This window comes from Zootoca vivipara, chromosome 3 (assembly GCF_965207765.1).
Source record: "Zootoca vivipara chromosome 3, rZooViv2.hap1.1, whole genome shotgun sequence".
NCBI classification, from domain to species: Eukaryota; Metazoa; Chordata; class Lepidosauria; order Squamata; family Lacertidae; genus Zootoca; species Zootoca vivipara.
The window spans coordinates 9,528,446-9,536,458 of record NC_142586.1 but is presented as its reverse complement, the minus strand read 5'-3'; positions in this window follow the sequence as shown (position 1 = coordinate 9,536,458).

Genomic DNA, 8,013 nt, shown 5'->3' with positions numbered 1-8,013 from the left:
CTCTCTTTTACCAGAAAGCTGTTCTAAAAGCAATGGCGTATTACAGCCTTCCCGGAACCTGTGCCCTCCAGGTTTTTTGGTCTCCAACTCCTCTTAGCCCCAGCCAGTATGGCCAATGATGAGGGATGATGGGAGTTGTAGTCCTAGAGGTTAGAGAAAGCTGCCCTATATCTTTCACCAATGGATAGTTGACTGTGGCCTAAAGGTATTTTCTTTTTGTTTGGTTCTAGAGGGCCTGATCACTATGACTCTTCAGCATCTCCTGTGATTCTGAAGCCTCTGGTTTTATAAAGGGGGGGGGGTGTTTTATGAAGAGTTGAGAAAAGCAAAAATACCATATTCACATTAACTTTTAATATGGCACTTCAATAGCTTTTGAAATTTCTCCCACGTTATTTAATTCTTCATTCATTATTCTCAATGTGGAGCTTCAAGGAAAACATATTGGATCCACAAGACAGATTTTTGGATTTGGGTGTAGGAAACAGTTCAGACTTCACCAGGAATCACAGGCTCTTCGATGGTTAGCAACAAAACAAAACAAAGCAAACGAAACACTAACAGTCTCAGTTTCCCATATTGCTAAAATATAGCTGCTAGTTTATAACCTCCACTCCTATATATCTGGGGTCCTCAATATGGTACCTTCTGCCCCTCCCCTTCTGCCTGGGTGTGTGTTGTGTTTGTTTTGGAGGGGTTGCTATGGGAGCCATCAGTTTTTCTCTTGTGAAGTAGGTATTTTGGGTGGCCCCAATAGTTTCTTATATTTCCAAATGTGCCCCTGCCCCTAAAATATTGGGCTGGAGGACGTAAAATCCAGAGACATTCTAACTCTGAAGGGTGGCTGTGTAAATTAGGTAGGTTCACTATTAAATATGAACTGGGTCAAATACCTCCCTCATCCGTGGCGAGGAGGCCTTCTTAGCAGTAGCACCACACTTGCAAGCCAGTTGGGGTCCACATGGCCCCATGATTACAAGCCTTCAAACCGGCATTAAAGATCTGTTTCTTCCAAGTTTCCCAGCACCCCCAAAGTATATTCGGCTGCTGTTTTATCTAGTGCTGCATTAATTCATCTGTTTTAATGATATTACATTGGAATGAATGCTATAATTTATTGTTATTGCTGATCTACTGTCATTTTCATTGCTGCTGAGTCCCACCGCTGGTTTTAAAAAATGTTTTATGGCGATTCAGTCTTTTATTAAATGTTGTGAACTTTTATTTTATGTTTATATGATGCAGGGTGCTTTGTCCAGAAAATACCTCAAATAAATAAATAAATAGACCATGTGATAACATTAAACATTCTTATATGTTCGGTCCATTTTTGCCCAATCATCTGCTTTACTCCTTCATCTGTTTTAGTTGCTCAGTTGTTTAGTTTTGTTATGAAGAAAGAGAAGAGGCTTTATATCTGGATTCTGGCTCTTCCAAACCATAATAACACATAATAACGCCAGGTCCTACTTCTCTGTCAGAGCCAGTGTAGTGATAAGAGGCCCCTCTGTAATCACCACCTTCCCCACTTCCAGCAGACTTAGAGAACACAGAGGGACCAACTATCTGTTGGCAAAACAGGAACCCAAGGAGGCTGCCACCACTCCCGCTCCGTATAACCCAGTAGAAGTGTTGGGAGACTAACTTCTACCCTTACTCAAGTTACACACTGTAGGCTCACTCTGACGTGCTCCCTTTATCACCCAAAATGTTCCTTGTAGGGACCGAATTGGTTAGACACTGGGGTGTGGGGTAAAAATGTATTTTTTGTGAAGTTTTATTTAAAGGACGGCTTATGAAGTTTAAGAATTGGAAAGGATTAAGGTTCAAGGTCTAAGGATTACGGATCTGGGGGTGGTTCTGAGGGAACTGCTACCCAGGAGAGGAAGGGGGAAGAATTAAGAATTGTAAAAATTTATAAAGAGGGAGGATTTGGGAATACGATATATTTCTTAGAGAGAAACTAGAGGCTAAAGGATGTAATTAGAAGAAGTTAAGAGGGTTACCAAAGTTTGCACAAATAATAGTAGTGATGTAAGATTAAGAATTGTAATTGTTTAATTATTCGTGAGTATTGCGAAAGCTGTATAAGAGAGAGAGAAAAAAAAAAGAGTCGGGCAGGGGGGACGGGGAAGTCGATGATAAGATGTTAACAAGATTATGTGATGTTTTTATATTTTCTTTTTTCTTTTTGTTTTTTACATTTTTTATCGTTTTTGTATCTTTTTTCTTATTTTTCTTTCTTTATGTATCTTTTATAAAATCAATAAAAACACTGAACTCAGCTTCACTTTCCAAGAGCAATTAACCACACAGAAATATAAACCAAAATTTTATTGGATAAAAGTACCACTTAAAAGAGGTGCACGATTCTTTAAATAGTCACAAACAAGAAAATAAAAACATGGTTTAACATATCTAAACTAATACTCACAACAGAAAGAATTTGTTGTTGTTGTTGTTATTTAGTCGTTTAGTCGTGTCCGACTCTTGGTGACCCCATGGACAAGAGCACGCCAGGCACTCCCGTCTTCCACTGCCTCCCGCAGTTTGGTCAAACTCATGTTCGTAGCTTCGAGAACACTGTCCAACCATCTCGTCCTCTGTCGTCCCCTTCTCCTAGTGCCCTCAATTTTACCCAACATCAGGGTCTTTTCCAGGGAGTCTTCTCTTCTCATGAGGTGGTCAAAGTATTGGAGCCTCAGCTTCAGGATCTGTCCTTCCAGTGAGCACTCAGGGCTGATTTCCTACAGAATGGATAGATTTGATCTTCTTGCAGTCCATGGGACTCTCAAGAGTCTCCTCCCTTGTCGTGGCGAAGGGGCTTGAATAACTCAGAGAAGCTATGAGCTATGCCATGCAGGGCCACCCAAGATGGACAGGTCATAGTGGAGAGTTTTGACTAAACGTGATCCACCTGGAGAAGGAACTGGCAAGCCACTCCAGTATCCCTGCCAAGAAAACTCTATGGACAAAGACAACAGGCATATAAAAGAAAGAATTTAACTCCATATAAATCAAAGCACTTCATCTCAAATCCTGGCCCTCCCGCAAGGCATAACTGAATCCTTGGCAGACCACCAATGGATTTCCCAACGACAGCAAGGTGTTCCCCTGGTCCACCAACAGACTTTAATCAACATCTTAGACGCCAACTAGTTATACTAATCCCCCCTCATGGGATTCTGGTAATGATCCAATCAGGATTTCCTTAACCCTCCCAGGGGACCAATGATTAAAGACCAAAACCATAAATCACTTGTCAACTATTCACTGCAGCTGGGCAACAGCTGATTAACATCCATCCAAGGAGTTTGGGTCACTCCCTACCTTCCCAGATCCAAGGCAATTAAGGGAAGAGGAGAAAAGCTTATCTTAAAGGAGCGTCAGACACGAAAGCCAGGCACCTTCCCAAAATACCAACCTTGGCTTCTCTCCCCAAGCTGAACAGAACAGGGACCCAAAGTTAAGCTTTTCCCAGAATCTCTCTTGCACTACAGCCAGTCCTACCATTAGGCAAAGTAAGAAGACCACCTCAGATGGCAGATGCTGGGTGATGGGGTGGCTGGCTTTTTCTCCTAAGCCTCTTGGCCATTTCCCTTCATTGGAGGACAGAGTTGTGCTTGCTGCTAAAGGTAAAGGACCCCTGACAGTCATGATGAACGACTCTGGGGTTGCGGCGCTCATCTCGCTTTACTGGCGCCATTGTTATGGGGAAGGGAAACTCCACACCAATTTCATGAAACAGGCAGCTCTGCTATGTTTTTACGGGACATAAATAGCAGCTCTTGATAGGCTCAAGAAGGAAGCTGCTACAAAGCCTTCTGGAAGGTTGCTTAGTGACACGGTCATTGGGAGGCGAAACAATGGAATGTCGTGTTGCTCTCTTTCATGGTGAGAACGTATGATTGATTTCCTCAAAAACAAATCGCTTGCCAAAGCGGACTGCTGTGAGACTCTAAGCAGAGCTCGTAGGGCTTAATTGCTAATTCCCTTTCGATGTTCTTTTTCTTATTTTGCTAAATGGACCTAATTATACATATGCAAATGGGCATCCTTTGGAAGGAAAGGGATGCATACCATTTGGTAAACTGCATCACACTAGCCGTTTCAGATGCAAGCCTGCTGAGATACTGACAAACCACCCACCATGCCTGAAATGGCCGCAAGAAGAAGAAGAAGAAGAATGGCAGGTCTTTGATTCTATCTCCAATGGAAACAGGTTGACATCTAATGTTGGTATCCATCAAGCTCTCTGTCATTTCTTTTGTTGCAGTTGGAACAGATGGCGTGAAAGTACAATGCTACCTTGGTTCTCAAACTTAATCCATTCTCGAGTCTGTTCCAAAACCAAAGTGTTCCAAAACCAAGGTGCGCTTTCCCATAGAACGTAATGCAAAATGAATTAATCCGTTCCAGGCTTTTAAAAACAACCCTTAAGCTGTCAGTGGATGAGGGCAACTAGACTAGTACCCTGGTGCCTCCTTTGCCCAGTTTCAGGAGTGTCGGGGCTACGGGAAAGCTATTCCTCCCACAGTTGCAGCAGGAGCAGAGAAAACAAGGCAGAGTTCTTTTTAATGAGTTATTCATTCATAATAGTGAGAGGCAAAAGAAAGTGGAGTGGTGGTGTTCCAACTCGGCTCCTCCTCCCTCCTCCCTAGCAACAGCCTCTTCCTTTACGGTGGCTGCTTGTGGCCAAATGTCTCCGATTCCTTCGTTCCTGCACCCTTGACCAACGCAAAGTTCTGGGAGAAGGGGGATCAGAAATACTGTCCAGTGATAACGTGTCAGTTGGCTGCCCTGCCTCTGTCTCTCCCTCTTCTTCTAACACTTCCCAACTCTTCTGTTAATCTGTCTCTGAGCTGTGACCTTCCTCAGACCCCTTAAACTCCTGCTGTGAATCAAAGCTGCATTCCTCTTCTCCCACAGCGTCAGGGTGTGTGCTCTCCACCATTCCTCCTTCATCGCGTCCTCCTGAGTCCAATCCCTGACAGGGAGGGAGGCGTGATGCTCTGACAGAATCTGAGAATTCCCAGCTTTGGGAATTGGGGGGGGGGAGGAGGGCTCCAGCATCGTCACAGGCCTGACACCTCCTTCCCAAAACTCGGGAAGCTTCTGCCCGGTCTGGGGAGGGAGGCGCAATGCTTACGTGCGAGATGTCCGGACCTCACGACCCAATTGCCATTTGATCCAACTCTGCTCTGGACCGCAGGTTTCTCCAGGGGAAAGCAGTGGGCAAGCAGACGTATGGATGAGCCCCCAGAAGCACATTCAAAGCACGCTCTTTCCCTCAAAGAATTCTGGGTAACCGAGTTACCCTATCCAGCAACCTTTCACAAACTACAGTTGCAACCAAAAGGACCAATCGCAGGATTGTTATGGGGAACACGACACTGTAATCAGCAGGTAATCAGGGAAGCTGGGCTGCCCGATATTTTGTGCCACAAAACATCTGGTCAAAATTCAGCAATATTTGTGAGGCTGAAAGAAAAGCGTCAACTGCCCTGGGGATCAAAATGAGCCCGTTGCTGATCTTGTTAAATAAAATTGCCACGGCCAACCAAGGCTAGAGGCCAAAGATTGATCAAACTGTGGCAACCATTCCAGGTTTTTCTGAGCCCACTAGAACTCCCACCTTCTCCTGCTGGGGGACTTGGCGGTCCCAGTCGCAGTGCTCCACCCACCCACCCCAGCTCTAATTCTAAGGTGAAGAATTAAAAATGGCCACAACTTTATTGATTACACGTGTAGGTGGAACTTTGGTTCGGGTACTGGCTGCATAGCCATTCTTTTTTTAAAAAAAGTTTTTATTTATACTTTCCTAATTTATACATTTCATTTATTTTACTATCATTTTAACATTTCAAGGTTTGACTTCCTTCCCTCTCTTTCTGCGGTACCTTAAATTTATTTTTTAATATCTTCTGCATATCCAAATTCATTTAATTTGCTCATTTAATTATCTACTTTAAATATAAACTCTTAAAAAACTGCAGGTTATTACAATAATCCTGCCAATGTTTTTATCGGTTTGCAATTCATTTGTAAATATTCAATAAACCATTTCCATTCTTTTATTAAAAAAAAAGTTTGTTACCTTGATTTATTCTTCCGGTGAGTTTCACCATTTCTGCATATTCCATAAGTTTTTGTATCCATTCTTCCTTTACTGGAACTTCTGCTTCTTTCCACTTTGGGGCAAGTAGCATTCTTGCTGATCTAGTAGCATACATAAATTTCTATACAATTTAGGTACAGTAGTTCTGTCCCTATAATTCCCCAAAGAAAAGCTTCTGGTTTTTTTTTTCAACAAAGGTTATTTTTAACATCCTTTTCAATTCGTTATATATCATTTCCCCGTAAGCTTTAACCTTATACAAGACCACCACATATGATAAAAAAGAACCTTCTTTCTCATTCCATTTCCAACACTTGTTTGGTTTAGATTTATACATTTATGCCAGTTTACTTAGTGTTAGATACCAACAATATATCATTTTCTCTTAAACTATAACATACTATAAATTGTATATCCATATGGATATAAAATTTACAGCAGCCATACAGTCCTGCTTCTGCCTGCCTTCATGAGTAGGGCAATGTGTCCCCTATTACCTGCTCCGATGAAGGTTGACCAATGTACATGATGATACCACTAGCCTCAAAGACAGAAACTGGCCAATGCGACCTCATGTTGATGCTGCTTGCTTGAAAAAGGCCCCAGCCATTGTGACTTCATGCTGCTCACCTGAAGGAGAGTGACTGGCCACTGTGACCACATGCTGATGTCACCTGCTTAAAGGAGATTGGCCATTGTGACCACATGCTGGTGCCAGGATACTGACTAATCCATGTGTCCCCATTCGGATGTCCTTCCCAGGGAGAGAGAAACTGGCCAATGTACCAACCCACCTGAAGGAGAGAGAGAGGCCATGATGATACTGCCTGCCTGAGGGAGAGACACTGGTGACTGTGGCCTCATGAAAATGATGCCTACTTGAAGGAGAGAGAGGGGCCAGCCTCTGTGCCCATGCCTTGCCAACAACTTTCACGATAAAGGTGCCCAAACCCTTTGCACCCCATAAAAGTAGAAGCTGAGGTTTCTCAACTTCCTTTCTTACTCTGCCATTCTCTCAAAGGCAAGAGTCATCTCCCCTCCAGCTTTTCATCCAAGAGGTGGGAGGGCTGCCACTTCAGGGTTGTGCTGAGGATTATGGCCTCCCCAAGATGTTAATCTACTGAGGTGGCCATCCTAAAGCCACCTATGGCCACCTATGGCCCACCTGCCGCATGTGTCAGGAGTCCAGGTTCTCGGCTTGATAACACAGGAAGCATAGGTAATTAAAAGGGAGGATTTATTGCAAAAACAAACAGATAGCTCTGAATGGCTCTAATGCAGCCGCTGGCATTATCACTCAAGATGACCCTTCTGAAGACCCTTTCCGGTGTCTACAGAATATATTGAACTGACGCCCCTTAAATTTCTTGTTTTGCTTCCTGTCTAGCAGCCCTCCCATTCACCGACTCCTGGGTCTTATTGGATCATCTCCAGCCTCTTCCTTTTCCGAGAGGCTCTCTCTGTGTCTGTATGGGCTTCCTGAGAGCTTTGGCTGTGTTCCAGCCTGCTCCCAGTTGTGTCACGGTCCGGTCGACGGGCGGTTGAAACCCTGGCTGAGGACGTCAGGACCAGAGGCAAGATGGTGGTGTAGAAGCAGGAACAGGTGCAGGGTTGAGGGTCCAGAAGCAGGTAGTCGCAGGGTCAAGGAGCAAGGCAGAGGCGAAGGTCTGGGAGTCAAGCAGCAAGGCGTCGGCAAGGCAAAGGTCCAAGGGTCGAGGATCAAGGTGTTGGCAAAGGCGAGGGTCCAAGGAGCAAGACGTCGGCAAGGCAAGGGTCCAAGGAGCAAGGCGTCGGCAAGGCAAGGGTCCAAGGAGCAAGAGGCCAGAAGCAACCAGGCAGGGATAGCGTTGCTGTGGCAAAGAGCTGAAGGGAAATGCTGAGCTTTTATCCCTCTC